Consider the following 21813-nt stretch of genomic DNA (forward strand, 5'->3'; position numbering starts at 1 on the left):
TACAGAAAGTAACTATACTTCTATGGCTTAGAAGGAACAGATTTCATCTGGAGTTAGCACATCTTTTGTCTCACAGCATAACTGAAATATATTTCCAAAGGTTTAAGTACAGTGTAGTGATCAATACAGCTGGACTACAGCTATTTGTGTACTGTTTAAACAAAGGTTACAACCCTTCCCCCAACACTCATGATATTACTTGACTCCTGATAACACTGAAATCTAAACAGGTTCTTCTTTGGAGTTGAGCATCATGAAACTGAAGCTCCTTAGGCATACTAAAGAAAATATTTTCAAAGCATTATAGTAAACTGGATAAAAATTATTACTTCCAAATTATAAACTAGGAATTAATGAAGATTAAAATTATGGGCAAAATATAATGTCCACTGGAAAGGCTCAACATTATTTTATCAGTTATATATTCAGAACTGCAGGACTTGAATACAAAATCTTTACAATAAAAACCCTATGCATTAATTCTAAAGCGCAGCAGAGGAAAAAGGCCAAGTGTACACTTAGTCTCACTATGGGCTGGCTGGGTATATCCTACACTGTTGAGGCTGGCCAGAGAAGGTAGGAAAGCTTGTTTATGGAATGGCCCTAAAGTGAACTGTGGCCTGAGTGGTCACCTGTCTGTGATCTAAGGTTTGATTTTGTGCATCCTAGTTGTGTTATCTTCATTCATTTTTATAGGAAAAAAAAATGCTGTTCAGTAGTGTAAGAGTATTTAATCTTTAAGCTGTACAAGATAAGAAAAGTTACAACACAGAAAGACAAACTGCTGAAATGGGAATAATGACTCAAGTATTCATGAAGAAAGTATTTATCTTCATGAAAAGGTATACACCCTTAAAAAGCCCTCACAAACAAACTGAATATGACAAATCAGTACAACTCTTTAAAGACAGTTTAAAGCAATGGAGGATGATGGTAAGTGTGTGAACAGGTAAGTTGGTAACATGCTAACCCTAGCTGTTTATTGTGTATTAGCCAATGGATAACTAGTGTGTACTGCTGGCTGTGCATACCCTGCTTGCAACGTCTCTCCACACAGTAAAATAACAACTGAAAAAAGGTATTCATGAGGCATATTACATTGCCACCCCATAAAACAACACAATTCAAACTCTAAAAATCAACTGGACACGCCATTTTGTCAGTAATGGGAAAAACAAAGCAGAGTCAGGAAGCACAACTATTATCCCACCTACTTCTCCTGCAGACCATGCAGATCCAGCCTAGGTTATAGTTCAGAGTAACAAATCTTGCAGTAGAGGTAGAATTAAGCTGATATCACTTGATTTCTTTGTAGTCTTGTAATATCCGGTTTCCATCTTGGGAAGACTTTATGATTTTTTATCTGACCATGAAACTTTTCACTGAAAATTGAAATCTGTGCCATTCTAGCTCCTCATTTATACCTTCACTGGGGAGAAATAATATCAGTTGATGGTGTCATTCTTACATTATATTCCTCAGAGACCGATCTAAATCTTCATGAGGCTTGAAGGGTCACTTATATGTTCTTTGCTTTTGACCTGCAGAGGGTGATTTATAAAGGACAAGTTTATGATTGAATAGCTTTTGCTTGTCCTGGTTTAAATAAATGACAATGAACAACTTATAAACATGACTGGAGGTTATTTTTTATCAACTTTTTGTCTCCTATTCAACCTTTCTGAAGAGAGCATAGGCTATATTAGGACTCATTTATTCAAATAAGAATTGAAAACTTGTTATATAGCATGTAGGAATTTTTTTTGTATCTTCAACAGTCTTTATCAGCATCAGTCTCACCAGATTTTAGTATGCAAGTAGATACAGTTGCTGTTACAGAAATTTTAGAACTCACATTTGCCATTCTCAAAGCTGTAGAAGTAAAGTAGAAATGCCATTAAATTCTCACTGTGCCAGTTCATAGAATTCATAGACTCATAGAATAGTTAGGGTTGGAAGAGACCTTTAAAGGTCATCTAGTCCAACTACTCTGCAAGGAGCAGGGACATTTCCAACTAGATCAGGTTACTCAAAGCCCTGTTCTGCCTGAGCTTGAACATCTCCAGGGATGGGACATGCACTGGCTCTCTGGGCAATCTTTTGCAGTGTTCCACCACCCTCATTGGCCTTTGAAGGTCCCTTCCAACCCTAATGATTCTATGATATGTTTTTTTGTTTTGTTCTGTTTTGTGGGGTTTTTTTTGGTTTTTTTTTGTTTTTTTTGGTTTTTTTTGTTTTTTTTTTGTATAACAGGTAGATCAGTACTTGGAGCATGTTTTTGGAATAGAGCTACATCTGTTTGAGCTCCTGCACTGATCATGAGCAACATGTACCCTAGAAGAGTATTATACTAAAAGCAAGTGAGTTCTTAAGGATCAAAATAATTTATTCAGTCCTTAGTGTGTGCAGTTCATCTAAAAGTTATACATTCAGTTTCAAACAATTGTCTAAGCTCATTGACTCTAGTTAAAAGAAAAAAGCACACTACAAAAAAGAATTGCATCCACTGTTCACCTAAACACATTTCCACATAGGAAAGATCCTTCTTTCAGTTAAGGAACTCCAGAAAATTAAACGTAAAAAGCCTAATAACACAAGACCTTCCCCTCTCAAAAAAAAAAAAAAATAAAAAAAATTGAGGAATATCTTGCTAAGGGAAAAATTCCAACAAGAAAGTCTTTGATATAAGATGCCTGCCAGGGAGTCTGTAGGGTCAATAAACCCAGAAAGAAGGAAGGAAGTGCCTAAAAATTTAAGAGTAGAGGGAGAAGTAGTTCATTTTTTTCACATTTGTGTCTATTGCCAGAGATCTTGGGCATTCCCATACCAGAACCTCTCTTCACAGAAGGCTCATCAGAAAACGTGTCTGAAATTGAAGTGGGATCAGGAGAGGTTTCAGCAAAACTCAACAAAAAGAATAGCAACAAATTGATACAAGCATTTGGTATTCCCCTAAGAGTTGTAAAGGGACTTGTGTATGAAATAGCTAAACTCAAAATAGAAAGTAGTAATTACTTCTCATTTTTAACCACTCAAGTACTGTAGAATGAAAGGTAGCATGTTTCTTTGGAGAGGACAGGGGTGATTTTTTTCTTTTATTTTTCAAAACACTGTAAGGAGGATCTGTTGAAATGTTAACTAGAAAGACAAATCAAAGTAATAGAAAATGAAAGAATGAGATTTGTGGCCCTAAGGATTAATAATTATGGAAAAGTCAACACAGTTCATATAAAAGAAAGTCTGAATGTAAAACATTTTTAAAGGAGTCAAAAAGTATGTGAACAAGACAGATCATAGAATAGAATCATAGAATGGTTAGGGTTGGAAGGGACCTTCAAAGGTCATCTAGTCCAACCCCCCTGCAAGGAGCAGGGACAGCCCTGACTAGATCAGGTTGCTAAACCTAACGAAGTGAAAAAAAAGTCTAATTAGCTTTCACAAGGTACTTGACAACATTCTTCAATGAAATATTTTAGAGAAAAATAAAACATAAAGGGAGGAAACCATTAATTCTGTAAGTTAATTACTATTAGAAAATAGCAAATCAAGGACAGAAGTAATTTGGCAGCTTTCACAGCGTAGGTAGATCACCAGTGGATTTCTAGAGGGACCTGTTCTAAGGCTTTTGCTCTTGAAAAGACTAATAAAGACATAAGTGGAAATTCATGGTAAAATTTGCCAAAAAAAAGCAATCCAATTTACATTTGTAAAGATAAAATAAAACCATAATACAGTCCCCAAAACACAACTGAATTGAGTAATGAGATAAACATACATAGTAATTTATTTATTTCTTTGTCTATTTATTTATTTATTTATTTTTCTTCAATGGAGACAATGCATATCTAACCTACAGGAGCCCATGAACCCTCAGATGAACCACATGCATCATCTTATTACAGAGTGCATGACACAGGACGGGACCAAAGTTCACTAAATGATTATATAATGAATCTGCAAGACAGTTTTTGCTATTGCAGATTGCTGGGTCCATTGACATTTCAGAAAGCATCATAACACTAAATGAAAGCTGATTTTTTGTAAAAGTGTCTTTGATTCTCTCCAAGCCTCCAAACTTCATGGTACAATGGAAAAGAATAGGATAAGAAAATAATTAGATATAATATATCCTAAAATTTTTATAATGTAATAAATTTAAGCTAAATCTGTAATTATTTGAGTTAGGATTACTGGGGTTAGAAACGTCAATGACTCTGGGAGAACTGAATCAACAGCACTAAAAGAAGGCAACTGACAATATACTTACAATTCTAAAAGAATTGTGAGAATTTTGAATACAGCTAAACAACATTGCATTATAGACAGTCAATTTACTTTAGAGTTTTACGTAATTAATATATTTTGTGTGGTGAACTTCGTTCTACCCCACTTAAAATGAATTAAATGACTTAACTGTATTTTCTAAAATGGATTACAAGACAAAAATACTAGCTGAGCTATGCATGGACAGAAAATTGGTCTTTGCTGAAGTGCTTGTAGAGAATTTCAAAGTTCTCTTGGAGCATTCATCTTTAAGACAGATAATATAAAAATGAATAAATAAACACTGGCATTAAATGGAAGGAGGATAGGAAAGAAGTATTTTTCGCAAAAAGATCTCTACAGCCAAGGGGCAAGGCAGGTCAAACCAAAACTATCATCACTACAATAAAAGAATCCTGATATATTCTCCTAATATAGCGCTAATGTCTTGCCATAGTGGTGACCTTTGTGACCTTAGCAAGATCTGCAATTTCTCCTGAGAACCCTGTGTTGACTTATAACCTTGCTGAGACACACAGGAACATATAAATAACACAGATGTGCTATCAGTTAGAAACAGAAACTTCTTTTGGATCTTTTCAAATCCCATAGTTCATTTCTAAGGAAAAAAAAATGAAATAAATACATTTTGTCTGACACAGAAATGTCTCAATAATAAGAAGGAAAACATCAGCAAATGTCATGAGCTGAATGTAAGGGGACACTATGTGGAGCTCTGGACATTATTACATAAAACATATCATGCGTATCACCAGCTACACTTTTGAGCATTACATCTCCAAAGTCATGAAGCACTTCTTTAGAATGACAATGTCATAAGTCATTGCACAGGCTTTTGCCTTTGAACACTCAACTGCTTGGGAAAAGTTCAGTTGATTTTTCACTATTTCCTGAATCATTCAAGAACCAGACAGATTTCATTTAAAGACTCTACTCCATGGTCTATAACCATAGTTAGGTTTTAGGGGTAGAGAGTGTAATCCTTACTATGAAGATAATAGTAAACATATTTACATGAATTGTGTATGAGAAGGTGCATAGGAGGCTCCTCTTTAGAGTTTAATAGGTAAGTGTTAAAAAAAATGCCCAATATGCCTTAAAGCATAAGGATATCCCTACAGTGTGACTAAAAGCGTAAGATATTAAAATTGGTTGATTAAGAAATCATTTGTGTTCCCCTTCTGTTGGCAAGATATATATATTGATTTTCATTAAGCAGAGGCATGACAATCACATACGATGTATACCTTGCTAGTAAGACACACAGATACAGGCAAGTAAAAAGAAAAAACAATTAAGGTGATTCAAATGAAAAGCAGGTTCCTGCTGCTGCTTTACTAGTCAACCTTATGCAGCCAACTTTATCCTATTATTAAAGCAAGATCTCATAAGTAGAGGGCTTGATTTTTTTTAATTGTATGTAAATACAATCCATACTGTAGAACTCCAGCATATATATATAAAAATACATTTTCAAAAGCCCTTGAAGACTTTAGCGTTTAGCAATTTAAAGTGGCTGTTCTCCAAACTATTAACTGGCTTCCAAGTTACTTGTATAACTCACATTTTTAATGGGACAAAAAAAAAAGCCCATAAAACTTTAGTACATATGACAGCACAATATGTATTTTTATATGTAAAACCTATTCATTACGGAGTGACAATAACATGCTTCAGGATTCTGAACTTGTGATTAATGTACTTCTTGTTTGCATCAGCTTCACTTCATACCTCACTACACACTCAAGGTGTCCATTAATCAGCACTGCCACATAGTCTGTTGTATCTTGTTGCTTAAATAACACAATCACTCATGGTGGGAGGTATCTAGAACTACACCAGAATTTTTGACTTTCAGGTTTAGAACTTTTTAAGTGGCTTTTGCAAGACATTTTATCATCATTTTAGCAATTTCACAGACACATGAATGTCTCATGTAGAAGCAAAGCAAACAAAATCTTTTTAATGTGTGGATATCCTTGCTCTCCATTTGAGTTTTATTCAACATACTATGCAGTGAATTATGGTAGCTTAATTTGACACTTTCAGATGCAGTAGGATGGTACTGGAATTACATGGTTGTAATTTAAAATAAATTGTGATCTCTTTGTCACAATGGATGACAGCAACATCATCATGAATTTAATAAAAAAAAAAAGAAAATATATGTATTTTGAAGAAAATATATAAAACATCTCAAATTAGAAACTTAAATCTCAAATACATTCTGTCAAATACTATTTGGGAAAAATTAAGCATTTCCTTTTAATGACAGTCACAATTTAGTGCAAAAAAAAAATCATAGGAACCCAAAATTTCTTATTGCATTGACTTCTCACTTTTCTGAGGGAGCATAAGTCGCAGTGCCAAAGGAACCAATGTTTCTTCCCAAAAAGGGCTTATTCTATTTTCTTTTTTTTTTGACATGAGGAAAGCATTTTTTTTTTATTAAAACAAAGAAAAATACTGGTAAAAGCAAGGGAAAAAAATAGAATAGCTCCAGCTGGAATAGAAGAGACTATTTCAGTTGGAAGGGACCTACAATGATCATTTAGTCCAACTGCCTGACCAGTTCAGGGCTGACCAAAAGTTAAAGCATATAATATAAAGTTAAAAATAAAGTTAAAGTATATAATAACATATTAAGGGCATTGTCCAAATGCCTTTTAAACACTGACAGGTTGACCACCTCTCTAGGAAGCCTGTTCCAGTGTTTGACTATTCTCTCGGTAAAAAAATGCTTCAGTCCAGCCTAAACAGACCCCTGACACAGCTTTGAACCATTCCCAGGTACCCTATCACTGATCCCAGGAAGAAGAGATCAGCACCTCCCTCTTCACTTCCCCTTCTCAGGAAGCTGTAGAGAGCAATGAGGTCACACCTCAGCCTCCTTTTCTCTAAACTAGGCAAGCCCAGAGTCCTTAGCTACTCCACACAGGACATACCTTCCAGCCCTTTCACCAGCTTTGTTGCTCTCCTCTGGATGCATTCAAAGACCTTCACATCCTTCTTAGATTGTGGGGCCCAAAACTGCCCACAGTACTCAAGGTGTGGCTGCCCCAATGCTGAATACAGTGGGATAATAATATCTTTGGACCAACTAAATCTAGAATTTAATTCTTATTCTAAGTTAAAACATTGTGAAGTGTTCTATCTCTTTGAATGCTAGCAGAGAGAACTACTAGGATCTAGATTTATGTTGCTGATATAGCAAAAGGTCTGTTTATACTAAGTATATAAAAGCTGAAAAAAAGATTGTGCACAGCTTTTAAGAAGGCAATTAATTTATGTAATTATTTCTGTTTCTAGACTTTTAAAAAATATATAATGGTATGTCTGTGGAAATTGCAAACCTCAGAGCGAGGGGCAATATACGATAGGAAAAGTTGTAATGCGGGTTAAAAAAACCCTACCAAACTCTACCAGGAAACAACAAAACTCTGTATGTAAGACTAAACTTGACACATTTTTCTTTTTTTTTTTTTTTCTTTTGCAGAGTTTGGACACAAGAATTCTTAATTTTCTTGAAGTGAATCTCAGGAACATACTGGTTTTCCTAAAATGGGAAAATAGATAGAAGTCAACATTCTTCAGAACCACCACTTCAACAAGAATAAAGACAACTAAGCAAAAGAGAAAGGAGGATAGGAATTTCCCAACTATAAACCAAAGCAGTAGAAAATGAGAGATTTTTTAAAGTGGAATGATTAACTGCAATTATGCTCTACTTGGATTCAGAAGCAGTACTCCACATTCATTATTTATTTCCCAGTACTGAATTGAGATTAATAAATTGGGCATATGCTTCACACCAAGGATATGTAATAAATTCCTAGACCCTGCATGATTTTGTCACTGGAAGGTAACTTAGAAGACAGAAATTTACATGTTGAAAGGTATTCTACTATAGTTTTAATAGAAAAACAATGTCTTTGCTATTTAGCATACAGAAACACAAAATCCCACACTTGCCAGCTTCAGACAGCTGATCTCCAGCTGGGTCATTGCCACCTAATACTCAGATCTTCCCACCAAGACAGTCTCATGATAATGTGTTCTGCTGCTTGGCTATGTTTTTCAGATGAGGAACTGATGCAGAAAAAGATTTGAGCCCAAATTCAACCTGTATTATGCTCTATACCACCAGTTTCTTCTGACCTTAGTAAAGTAAGTAAATCAGAGAACAATTATAATGTATTATTTGCTCAAGACCCCTTGAAAATCTGGTGAGATGTGAAATAGGCCTTATTACCAGGTTTCTAAATGAATCCTAAACCTAAAGATTGCCAAGTAGGATTTTAGTCTTTTCCTAGGTTGATATAAATGCCATTGTTTACCTGTTTCAATTAAACTAATTCTCTAAAAATCTATTTCTTGAGATTAAGATATTAAAATAAATAATTATTTTATATATTAACAAATACTCTACCATGTTCGAGGCTTAGATGGATATTTCTCCAGGCTTTTGTACAAAATTTATCTGAACATGAATAGATTTATGTAGCTGGGAAATCTACATAAAATAGAGAACTCTAAAAAACTTATATTATCAATTTGCCGTAGTTCAGCCCCGATCGGGACCAGGCTACGCAGTCTCTCTCTCTCTCCCCCCAGAATAGGAGGAGATGATATAAGAAAAACGGCTCAAGGTTTGAGATAAGGTCGGTGAGAAATCCTTAAAGTTACCATTACGGGCAAAACAGACTCGACTTGGGGAAAACTATTCATTTATTTCTAAAATTAGCAGGAGAATGAGACAGGGAACAAGATAACCTCCCCCAACCCCTCCCTCTTCCTGGGCTTTACATTATCTATACTACCTCCCCTCCCGAGCGGCACAGGGGGGTCGGAAAAGGGAATGGGGGTCGCGGTCAGTTCATCACGCATTGTTTTATGCCGCTGTGTCATCGTCAGGGGAAGAACTCCTCGCATTCCTACTCTGCTCCAACATGGGGTCCCTCCCATGGGCCACAGTCCATCGTAAAACTGCTCCGGCATGGGTCATCTCTTCCACGGGGTGCAGTCCCTCTAGAACAGCTGTCCCAGCGGGCCCTCCACGGGCCACAGCCTCCTTCAGGCCTCCACCTGCTCTGGCGTGGGGTCCTCCACGGGCTGCAGGTGGATCTCTGCCCCTCCGTGGACCTCCATGGGCTGCAGGGGGACAACCTGCTCCACCATGGTCGTCACCACAGGCTGCAGGGGAATCTTGGCCAGGAGCCACATTACTCCTCCCCCTCCTTCTTCACTGATCTTGGTGTCTGCAGCCGTTCCTCACAACAGACTGGCAGACGCCTCTCAGGATCCTTTTTACATCTTATTCACTTCTCATCTCCTCTCTACTTCTTGCAGCCAGGCTGGGCCGAGTCGGGCCCAGTCGGCTGCCCGGCGGGAGGCCAGAGGGTGAGGCCTGCAAGGCCCACGAGGCCCGCACCTCCCCCTCTCTGCCCCCCGCTCAGCTGTTTCACATCTCTCCTTTTTTTTTCTGTTTTCCCCTACTTAAATACGTTATCGCAGAGGCGTTATCACGGGACATTCTGCTACCAATTGGCTTGGCCTTGGCCAGCAGCAGGTCCGCCCTAGGCCCGGCCGAGTCCACTAAACAAAGGGAAGCGACTTCTAGCAGTTTCCTACAGAAGCTACCACCTTAGGCCCCCCCCCTCACTAACAAAACCAGAACACAATTATAATCTATTTGTTTAGTATTGAGACTCCAGAAAGCATTTGTATATCATTGTGATAGGATGAGGTTCATGTGCACAGCATGCAAATAATTTTTTTAACACATGGACCATGACAGATAGGTAGCATATTATTTCCATAAGGATTCTTTATTCAAAAAGAAGAAGAAAATACATGGTTACAGTTCCCATGGTAAAGCACAAAAAACAGAGTATATTTTGAGTAAGCAAAAGCAACTGCTTTGTGAACGGTCAACAGACTCAAAATAGCCTATTCGAAGCAATTTTTTGAATATTTATGATTAAAAAATTGACTTGCAAGATGAACAATTTAGGCACAGAGTGTTCATAGATTATTCAACCAGTTTGAATAGTAAGTATCCTCCTTAACAAACCTTTTCATCCTTTAGGATATGTTTTTTCCCTCAATTAGTGGGAGTTATGAGTCATAAGGTGTTTATAGCACCTGTACTCCCATCAAATATAAAATTATTTAGCTGGGTTGCTAAGGCAGAGAGAACAAAAGACATAACAGTTCAAACCTGCATCTTTATTGTGGGTGGATATAAACATGGCAAAAAGACAAAAAGGTAGGATATACAGTAGAGAATAACATAAATCTATGATGTCGTAGTTCAGCCCCGATCAGACCAGACTACGCAGTCTCTCTCTCACTCCCCCCACCTTTCGAGAAAACAGGGAGAGAAGATATAAGGAAAAACGGCTCGAGGTTTGAGATAAGGACAGGGAGAAATCCTTAAAGTTACCATCACGGACAAAACAGACTCGACTTGGGGAAAACTATTCATTTATTACTACAAACAGCAGGATAATGAGACAGAGAACAAGATAACCTCTCCCCACCCCTCCCTCTTCCCGAGCTTAACATTATCTCTACTACCTTCCCCTCCCAAGCGGCACAGGGGGGAAGAGGGAATGGGGGTTGTGGTCAGTCCATCACATGTTGTTTCACGCCGCTGCTTCATGGTTCGGGGAAGAACTCCTCGCATTCCTCCCCTGCTCCAGCGTGGGGTCCCACCCATGGGCCACAGTCCTTCGTGGAACTGCTCCAGCATGGGTCATCTCTTCCACGGGTGCATTCCCTCTAGAACAGCTGTCCCAGCGGACCCTCCACGGGCCACAGCTGCCTTCAGGCATCCACCTCCCCCGGTATGGGGTCCTCCATGGGCTCCAAGTGGATCTCTGCTCCTCCGTGGACCTCCATGGGCTGCAGGGGGACAACCTGCTCCACCATGGTCATCACCACAGGCTGCAGGGGAATCTTGGCCAGGAGCCGCATTACTCCTTCCCCTCCTTCTGAACTGACCTTGGCGTCTGCAGCCGTTCCTCACAACAGGCTGGTAGATGTCTCTCAGGATCTTTTTTACATCTTATTCACTTCTCATCTCCTTTCCACCTCTTGCAGCTGGGCTGGACTGAGTCGGGCCCAGTCGGCTGCCTGGCAAGAGGCCAGAGGGTGAGGCCTGCAAGGCCCATGAGGCCTGCGCCTCCCCCTCTGCGCCTCTGCCCCCGCTCAGCTTCTTCACATCTTCTCTTCTCTCTCTTTTTTTTGTGTTTTCCCATTCTTAAATACGTTATCACAGAGGCGTTATCATGGGACATTCTGCTACCAATCGGCTCGGCCTTGGCCAGCAGCAGGTCTGCCCTAGGACCGGCTGAGTCCACTGAACAAAGGGGAGCGACTTCTAGCAGTTTCCTACAGAAGCTACCACCTTAGGCCCCCCCTCACTAAACAAAACCACGACATATGTCTAACAGAATACATTTTTACAAACTTGTTTAACAAAAGCTTTATTTCATATTCTTGGCTCTTTTTTTTAGAGTAAAAATAAAAAGAAGTTATAGATATCTTTTCAGAAATAGACACAAGTTTAACAGTCACCAAAGAGAGTGTATGAGAGAGATTTTCTGTGGTCTGTAGGTAATGAGATCCAAGCTCCCAAGTTAGCAAAGGGAAGTAACATTCATTAAAAAAAAAAAAAAAAGCCTTTTTTAAGGTGCGCAGGATTATATCAAAGCTATACAAACCAGCTCGTGCCTACCTCTTTCCTCTCAGCTCACTATAACAAGCAAAATTAATGTTTGATTTCTTTAATTACAAAAATCTATATAGATTATAATGGCTGAACACAAGGAAATGCCAACATTCCATACAGCTCTCTTGCACATAAGCATTATAATACACGATGTTTATGCTCTCTTTAAGCCAAAGAACTTATCCAGCATACTAGAAGAATGGGCTAAAGAAATAAAGATACATCATAAATGGCGTTAGTCAAAAGAATACTTAATTTTCTCTAGATATTGAGACCTACATAGAGAATAAAGCAGAACTGCAGAAGCAAAAGTTTAAACCTCCTATTTTAAGTCAATAGCACCAAAATAAAAATAAAATTCAATCTAATTCCTGCCTCAGGTACAGGTTTTCTATGATATTCTTATGAAGTTACATGACAAGCCTCTTGTCACTCAAGGATTTAGTTCTCATTTTTGATGTCTTACACAAGCCCAAAGCTTAAGACATATATAGTGGTAAGCACTCACACCTATAATTGACATAAATGGGAGAGTGGGTACCTAGTAAAGCTAACAGCCCATGTTATCGTATGGCTGGATGCCAGCAGGTTTAAGATGTTCTGCATAATGGGGACCAAAGAAGAAATTATTCAGGCTAGTCCTTTTTTTTTTTTTGTGAAATTTTGTCCTACAGCACAGAACGTAACCATGCAGGGAGGCTGGACTAGATGATCTTTAAAGGTCCCTTCCAACCCAAACTGTTCTACGATTCTAAGATTCTATGATAACTGACATAGCAGGGTTATCACAGTTCGTAATTCCAGGAAGCAAAATAACTACCTGTATTGTATAGTATTCCAATGAATATCAGTAAATACAGTGGGATTGCCTTGAAAAGATGTAGGAAAAGGATGTACCAGTCTCAGTTCCAGGTTGCTACCTACTCATTATACTAAAGTTATCACGGGTCCTATGGGGTTCAGGAAATGGCAGGCTATCATAAAACACTTTCAAAAGTATTGGGTGATGTTGCCCGGGTAACTAAAAGTCTAGCCTCCTCTAATTAAAGTATTTAACTTACTTTCTTAAGAGATTCTTTTTTAAGAATCTTGTTGGCATAATGATCTACCTCATTAAACTGTTTCCATGCCAGTGTGACAGAACTCTTGTCAACAGAGTCAAAGCAAAGCAAAACTGGCTCAGTGAGCTGAAGAATCAGGAGTAACATGCATAAAATTGTCACACTGAACTTTCATCTTGTCAGGCTTTTTTTCTTGTTAATATTTATATAATTGTGCTTATCTAGACATACAAGTGGGAATTAAGATTTGAAAGGAATAGTCTGAGACTGCTAGGGTTTTCTTTGAAATTTTTTTTGGGGGGGTTGGGGCATGGAGAGATCTTTGTTTATTTTTTTTTTCCCTCTTTAAAATAACCTGCCAACTTCTGGAACTCATTATATACAAGTAAGGCATCTAAGAAGCACAGTGCCCAGTGAGTACTTCAAAATGGGATTTGCTCCTAAAAATACAGTGATTAGGAAGTTGTATCAGGTATTTCTTATGCAGTGCCAGGAAAACGCTAAAAATTTTATTTCCTCAAGATCTCATAGCTGAATAAAATTAAGAGGCTATCTACTACTGAATAGCATTTATCACCTTGAAAAAAAATAACTTCTGAAGTTATCCTTTACTTTAAAGAATCAGAGAGTCAGTACTTGAAAACATAAGCGTATTTCCCTCTGTTTCTCCAAACAGATCAGTTAACATGTGAAAACTAAAGGACAAAACTCTGTGTTTTCACAGCTATATCCAAATTCACATTACCAATTTCCACCTGCTTAAGCATCAGACCTGCATTACTGTGCTGGTTCTGGCTAGGATAGAGTTAATATTCACCTGAGCTGGGCAGAGAACTGGAGCTGGTGGCCCCTATGGCTGGGGCACCCAGCTGGGATAGTTAACTAATTAGCTAACAGCTGGGGTTTATTTACCCAAATTAGCCAAAGGGCTACTCCATCCCATCTGACATCACGCTCAGTATATAAGTGAGGAGGGTGCTGAGGGGACCATCCTGTTACTTGGAGGAAATTAGGTGTGGGTATTTGTTGTAAGCCATTATACGGTATTTGTTTTCCATCACTGTTTTGTTTTCTTCTGTTATTGCTGTTAAGTTTATTTTTTGTTCAATCTCAACCCACGTGTTTTTGCTGGTTGTTTGTTTTTTTTTTATTTACCAATTCTCCCTTCTGTCCCACTGGAGGGTGAGGCAGGGGGGAGTGAGAGAGAGAGACTGTGTAGTCTGGTCCCGATCTGGGCTGAACTACAACAATTACGCTCAAGCAAGTAATCCAGTTCCATGAGTTGGATGTCTTCCTTTTTCCTGGAAATATTTCAACATGCTTTGGGTCAGAAAAGGAGTAAGTGTAGCTACAGATGTTCTCAGTGAGTGTAGCTACTAAAAGTGCTCAGGCTGTTGCTTGCACTGAAGCCAAGCGGCATTGAAAGGCCTGTATATATAACCTACAGCTCTCATCTTCTTAAGGGGAGCAGCTGCATGAAAATAGTCCTCTGGAAATGGCTCGTTTTCCATTCTATCTCCCATACTGTATTCAGGAAATCTTTAGGAAAATACTGGTTGATCTGGACCAAGAGAGCACTGGGCACACTTGGAGCAATTTAATATTATAAATAATAATATTCCACTACCTATCAAGTTCTCTTGATGACTTTTTTTTTTTTTAGAAGAATAACCATAAACTCTGTATTGCTATAATACTACAGTTTACAGGTTTGAGTGCATGCAAGAAGGTGAAGAAGACCCTATCACCAGTAAATATTTAAAACAGTTATATTGTAAAATGTGTTATAGATAACATAATCTTGCATTATGACTTCCAGCAGATCAGACATCTGAACACTTTATTGTATGGAGAAAAGTCACAGTAAGAGGAAGAGAGGTGCCATCTGGACATATGACCATACGCAGTATTGGTTAAGCACAACCCATAAAATGTTACTTTATGGAACATAGTCCTTTTTGTTGTTTTCCTTCTTCATCGTTTTGCAGGGTTATGAAATTGCCTAAACCTCTTCTCAAACTCTATAATAAGGCAGACAGGTAAATGTCCTTTTCTTATCCTCTTGAAGAGACTTCTCAATATCGTTACAGGACACAGTAGTCTATATTGAATGGATGAATACCGTCAGGATTTCAGCAGTTATACACGGGCACAGAAGCAGACAGAAATGAGGAAGAGAGGTCTTGATTCCTGGGCAAGACAATATCTTTTTTTTTTTTTTGTGAAAATGGCTTATGATAGTGAAACCACATGTGAATATTTATCCACAATATAGCATAACTTGTTTATAGTTCCATCTATCAAAATACTTCGAAACTAGAACAAGAGACAGAAACCTCGCTTTGATGAGTTTTCAGTTTGTTTTGTGTACATTAAACATATCTTAATTTAATATATTCTCCACATGACTACCAGAATTTCTTACTTTAGATTTTGTCACCTCAGTTGGAAAGATAGTCCAGAGATACTAAGATAACTGTATTTTTAAACCTTTCTACAATTATGTAGATTGTTTGAATTCTATGACAATTAAATCCATTTACTGGATTTAAACAATGCTTCAAACTCTTTAGCATAACAGGAGAAAATTTAGAAGATGAAAGATCTTGTAATTTTAATGTACAAAATTTCAAGCTTGAAGATCTACTAAAAAAGAAACTTAAGAGTGACAGACTGTCAGTGTGTGAAAGACTCTGGGAAGGCAAAATACAAAGAGGAAATTAATCAGAATGTACAAAACAAAACGGGTACTTAAACCCTATTGTTTTTCTGCTGTCAAAGTTAAAATGTGTAAGTTGAAACTAGACATGGAGGAAAAGAAGAAAAGAAATATACAGAATAATTGGGCTGCATCAGATAACCTGGATCAATGCAAAGTGCATTTCCATCAGTAAAAGACATGCAGAACACAAATGCTACTGAAAATAAATTCTAATCTTATGATCATTTTATTCCCTTGTCCTTCAGCTAGATCATGTTCAAACACAAAAGAAAGAAAGAAATGCAGGTATATACAGAGGTGCTTCCATGATCCTAACTATTATCGTAACTGTATTCCCATCAGATGTTATTGGTAAGCAAGCTAATCCATACATATTTTTACTGTTTTCCTTCACTAGCTATTAATTACATTTCAGAGAAGTATCTTCATGGCAGCAACTGAACCTGTGTGTATCAATAAGATGAGAATTCCTTTCCTTCCCACCCTGCCCCAGATGTACTAAGACATCTATTAGAGCACCAAAACCACTGTGTGATTAATTCTAAGCTGCACTAGACCAGAGTTTTATGTTGATTAAGCTATTATAAATCTAGAATAACTCTACAGAAGTTACACTTCATTGCAACTGAGATAAGAATCTGTCTTCCCACATGTAATCCTTGATTCTCAGCTCATGACAGCAGTGTCACATTAGGAATGTTGAGTTTTGTTTTGTTTTGTTTTTTTTTTTAATAACTGCAACATGATAGAATCACTCAGAATATGGAGCTTGACATAGTCTCTCTTTTTGCTTAAGCCCCTCAAATCACTTGAGTCGGTGCTTCTGGAAAGTAAGTTCCAGGAGACTATGCAAATTTCAAATCAATGAATTTTCATGTGAATGTTGTAGTTTAGCCCTGCTTGGGACCAAGCTACACAGATTCTTGCTCACTCTCCCTACCCTCCGAGGGAATAGGGAAGGGATAACATAACAAAAAGACTGGAGGTTTGAGATAAGGACAGGTAGAGATCATTAAATTTACCATTCTGGGGAAAACCAGAATCAACTTGGGGAAAACTATTTATTTATTATCTTTATTAAAACCAAAGCTGGATAATGAGGAAGAAAACAAAAACAACTTCACCCCACTCTTTCCTCTTCCCAAGCTTAACTTCAATTATCTCTACCTCCTTCCCCCACCCTGAGCGGCACAGAGGGGAAGAGGGAATGGGGGTTACAGTCAGTTCATCACATGTCACTTTTCCACAGCTCTTTCCTCCTCAGGGGAAGAACTCACATTCCTCCCCTGCTCCAACATGGGGTTCCTCCCACAGGCCACAGTCCTTCGTGAAACTGCTCCGGCATGGGTCATCTCTTCCATGGGATGCAGTCCCTCTAGAACAGCTGCCCCAGCGAGCCCTCCACGGGCCACAGCCTCCTTCAGGCATCCACCTGCCCTGGTGTGGGGTCCTCCACGGGCTGCAGGTGGATCTGTGCTCCTCTGTGGATCTCCATGTACTGCAGGGGGACAGCCAGCCTCACCATGGGCTGCACCATGTGCTGCAGGGGAATCTCTTCCAGGAGCAGCAGTACTCCTCCCCCTCCTTTTTCATTGACCTTGATGTCTGCAGCCATTCCTCTCACAAAAAAATTCTTCACACCAGGCAGGCAGATGCCTCTCAGCTTCTCTTCACATTTCATCTGCTCTCCACTTCTTGCAGCCGGGCTGGACTGAGTCAGGCCTAGATGGCTGCCCAGTGGGAGGCCAGAGGGTGAAGGCTGCAAGGCCCACAATTTTTTTTTTTTAATTTATTTTCCCCATTCTTAAATACATTATCACTGAACATTCTGTCACCAATTGGCTCAGCCCTGGACAGCAGAGGGTACTCCCTAGACCCAGATGAATCCACTGGACAAAGGGAAAACTTCTAGCAGCTTCTTGAGAAGCTGCCACTGTAGCCCCTCCCCCACTATACAAAACCAACACAGTGAACAATAAACTTAACTTGATTTCCTATAAATTTATTTTCTAGATTGTTCTCTGAAATAAACCAAGCTGTATTCATTTTTCTTTCTTTCTTTTCCTTATTTGTTCTCTAGTTTGCACCAAATATAATAATTTTACCCCGAAACCTACCTCTTTGTATTGTACTCTGAGTGCTGGCAGAACGAGAGTCAGCACATGTTCTGCCATTCTCCAAGCTCTGTGTGTGTTGCTGAACAGCCAGCAGATCAAACAGAAAATATAACTACCAAGTCCACTTTACAGCATTCTTTCAACAGGAGTGAGAATTTATTCTCTAACTAGTGATTTTTGTTAAGACACTGAAAGTTCAGACTTTTGAAACCTCTAGCCTTGTCGTAGTTCAGCCCCGATCGGGACCAGACTACGCAGTCTCTCTCTCACTCCCCCCACCCTCTGAGAGAATAGGAGGAGATTATATAAGAAAAACAGCTCAAGGTTTGAGATAAGGTCGGTGAGAAATCCTTAAAGTTACCGTCACGGGCAAAACAGACTCGACTTGGGGAAAAACACTCATTTATTTCTAAAATTAGCAGGAGAATGAGACAGGGAACAAGATAACCCCCGCCACCCCTCCCTCTTCCCGGGCTTAACATTATCTCTACTACCTCCGCTCCCGAGCGGCACGGGGCGGGGGAAAAGGAAATGGGGGTCGCGGTCAGTTCATCACGCGTTTTTTTACGCCGCTGTGTCATCGTCAGGGGAAGAACTCCTCGCATTCCTCCTCTGCTCCAGCGTGGGGTCCCTCCCATGGGCCACAGTCCTTCGTGAAACTGCTCCGGCGTGGGTCATCTCTTCCACGGAGTGCAGTCCCTCTAGAACAGCTGTCCCAGCGGGCCCTCCACGGGCCACAGCCTCCTTCAGGCCTCCACCTGCTCCAGCGTGGGGTCCTCCACAGGCTGCCTGTGGATCTCTGCCCCTCCGTGGACCTCCATGGGCTGCAGGGGGACAACCTGCTCCACCATGGTCTTCACCACGAGTTGCAGAGGAATCTTGGCCAGGAGCCGCGTTACTCCTCCCCCTCCTTCTTCACTGATCTTGGCGTCTGCAGCCGTTCCTCACAACAGACTGGCAGACACCTCTCAGGATCCTTTTTACATCTTATTCACTTCTCATCTCCTCCCCACTTCTTGCAGCCAGGCTGGGCTGAGTTGGACCCAGTCTGCTGCCCGGCGGGAGGCCAAAGGGTGAGGCCTGCAAGGCCCACGAGGCTCACGCCTCCCCCTCTCTGCCCCCCGCTCAGCTGCTTCACATCTCTTCCCTTCTTTTTCTGTTTTCCCCTACTTAAATACGTTATCGCAGAGGCGTTATCACGGGACATTCTGCTACCAATCGGCTCGGCCTTGGCCAGCAGCGGGTCCGCCCTAGGCCCGGCCGAGTCCACTAAATAAAGGGGAGCAACTTCTAGCAGTTTCCTACAGAAGCTACCACCTTAGGCCCCCCCTCACTACAAAACCAGAACAAGCCTTCAGCTTGCCGAAACTTATCAAGGCTTTTCTGCATTATTCGAGGTAACTGGCAGAGAGCAGTCATTTCTGTCTTCCCTTAGTTTGTTCCTGGTTTACCCTTCTGTATGAAGGTGTATGCTAATTCATTAGTAACTTTATCTTCCTGGACCTGTATAACATCTTGCCAATTCATTAACAGAAGTGTGAGATTAGTACTTCTAGGAGCCCACTTCTTCATGCTACAGCATGATCCTATGGGCACACACCATTTATTAGCTTCTTCTCATGCCTTCAAAGTGGAAAAAGAGTTTATAGTCAAATTTCCTTTCTTTTTCCTGGACTTATTAACAGCTCACAAAGAATATAAAAACATATCCAAACAAAAATACAGCTCTATCCAGCAACATCTCAGAATGAAATCAGGATAAAGAACAAAGTATTAAATCAGTAAAGTGGTGAAGTTTTCCCCTAGCAGGCAAATTTTCAGACATTCCTTGCCTCATTACTTTCTGTTTCTCTCAGTTTTAGATACCTAAACTTTCCATCTATAAAGGAGAAAGAATCTTATTAAAAAAATTCTATCATGCCTCCCCTCCTCCATGCAAAGCTATAAAACTTTGCACTTTCCTCTCTGCTTTGGAAATTTGTGGTATTGCTTTTTCAGTGGCCTCCTTTCAATTTCCTGAACCACTTCTTCAAGACAACTTCTGCTTTGCTGTGAACAACATCATTTCATTTACAATTGTGGCTAGTCACTCAGCGTGGCTCAGTCAAAGGAGACTGGTTGTCTATGACTTAATACTTTTTGATTGCCAGAGGTTAAGCTTTAAAAAAAAAAAAATCTTCACAAGGGAGACATAAGCACCCTTCAGAACAAAGTAGTGAGGTAGGTTACTGGCTTATTTATGATCTTCTCACAAATCTGAAAACTGACTTCAAAAGACTTGACTTTAATTCTCACTTATTCATTTACATAAGAGCCTAAGTGAGAATTAAGCCCTTTATGTCAGTACCACGGATGATTTTGTTCTCTTAGGTTTTCTAAGGATTCAAGTCTGGAGAATTTAAAAATACTAAAGAAAAAAAATCCTTACAAATATATACAGACAGTAAGTGCAAGGAAGTAAACAAGAGTAAAAAATGGATTACAGATGCTTAAAGGAATGTCAATGAATCTCTCTTTCTTCATCTCTGTGGTGTTCAGAAATAATCAGCTTCCCTGAGAGAGATATGTGGTTTTATATATGAAACATAGTTACAATAGGGATCTTGTCTCATCTCATGTACAAATGTAACTTAAGGTTATCATGTTTTATATATTTCACTTCTGAACTGTGTTGTGGTTGTAGGGCTGTCAGCTTCTTTATCATAAACAGCAAATACAATTTTTCTCATGCAAGTAGTAGCATTTATGAGAACTGAAACCTTCACCTTGCTCACTCACAACTGATGTTTCATAAAAAGTTATCTATGCATCATTCTCAAGTACAGCTAAACTTTTATTCTGTTTAAGAATACATTACTCTGTGGTTCCTCCTATGAATGCACAGAAAAAAACGGACCTTTGCTGACACTTTGGTCTATATCATCCATGCACAGAATATATCCTATGCTTTATAAAATGGACTGTGTAAGCATCCTCAGGGAAACGAGGACATGTTTATTGCTCTCTATGCATTTTTTTTAAGTTAGTGGTGCAGATCTACATACAGGATACAAAACAAAGAATGACTTATTGTCTTACAATGTAATGCAAGAAAAATTGTTAAACATGAAAAAGCAAAAGCATTTTGAGATTCCACTTAGTGGATTCAAAAACTTTCTCCCTCAACTGTTTTAATTTGCTTATATTAACTATGGAATGTATAATTCAATCTCTTCTATTCATTAGATACAAATTTTGTCCAAAAAAGATGAGAAAATGAACAGAAAGGTTCTAATATGTGCCTTGATTTTGAATCAGAAACGTGAATTTATACCACATCTAATTCTAGGCTGTAGGTCTGAATCATCCATGTGCATTTCTGTACTTGGTGTTCATGTAAAGAGAAAATTGCTTTTAAATTTTAGAGGCATACAAGATATCTAATATGAACTATTCTGAGGGATCTTTACCATGAGTATAATTTTGAATTAGTTTAAAAGTGTGATTTTAAAAAAAAAAACAACAAAAACATAGGTAGTCCTAACTGTTAAATTAAGAATAAACTCTGTGTTTCTCCTCAGCCTCTCTGACACTCAGAATTTAGCGTTCTTTCCTGAGATATTTTAGCTCATAATATCAAACATTGCATAATCCAAGTTTTTTAGAATTGAATCTTCTTTCATCTAAATTTGCCAATTTACCAGATGTATATATGTATTGGGTTTGTGTGGCAAGGTTTTGGTAGTGGGGGGAGCGACAAGGATGGCTTCCCTGGTGTCCAATAGAGCCAATGCCAGGCCGTTCCACGACAGACTTGCTACTGGCCAAGGCCGAGCCCATCAGTGATGTTGGCAGTGCCTCTGGGATAACATATTTAAGAAGAGGAAAAATGATAGCTCATGTTGCTCAAACACA

This window comes from Chlamydotis macqueenii, chromosome 3, assembly GCF_036417535.1.
Source record: "Chlamydotis macqueenii isolate bChlMac1 chromosome 3, bChlMac1.mat, whole genome shotgun sequence".
Lineage (NCBI taxonomy): Eukaryota > Metazoa > Chordata > Aves > Otidiformes > Otididae > Chlamydotis > Chlamydotis macqueenii.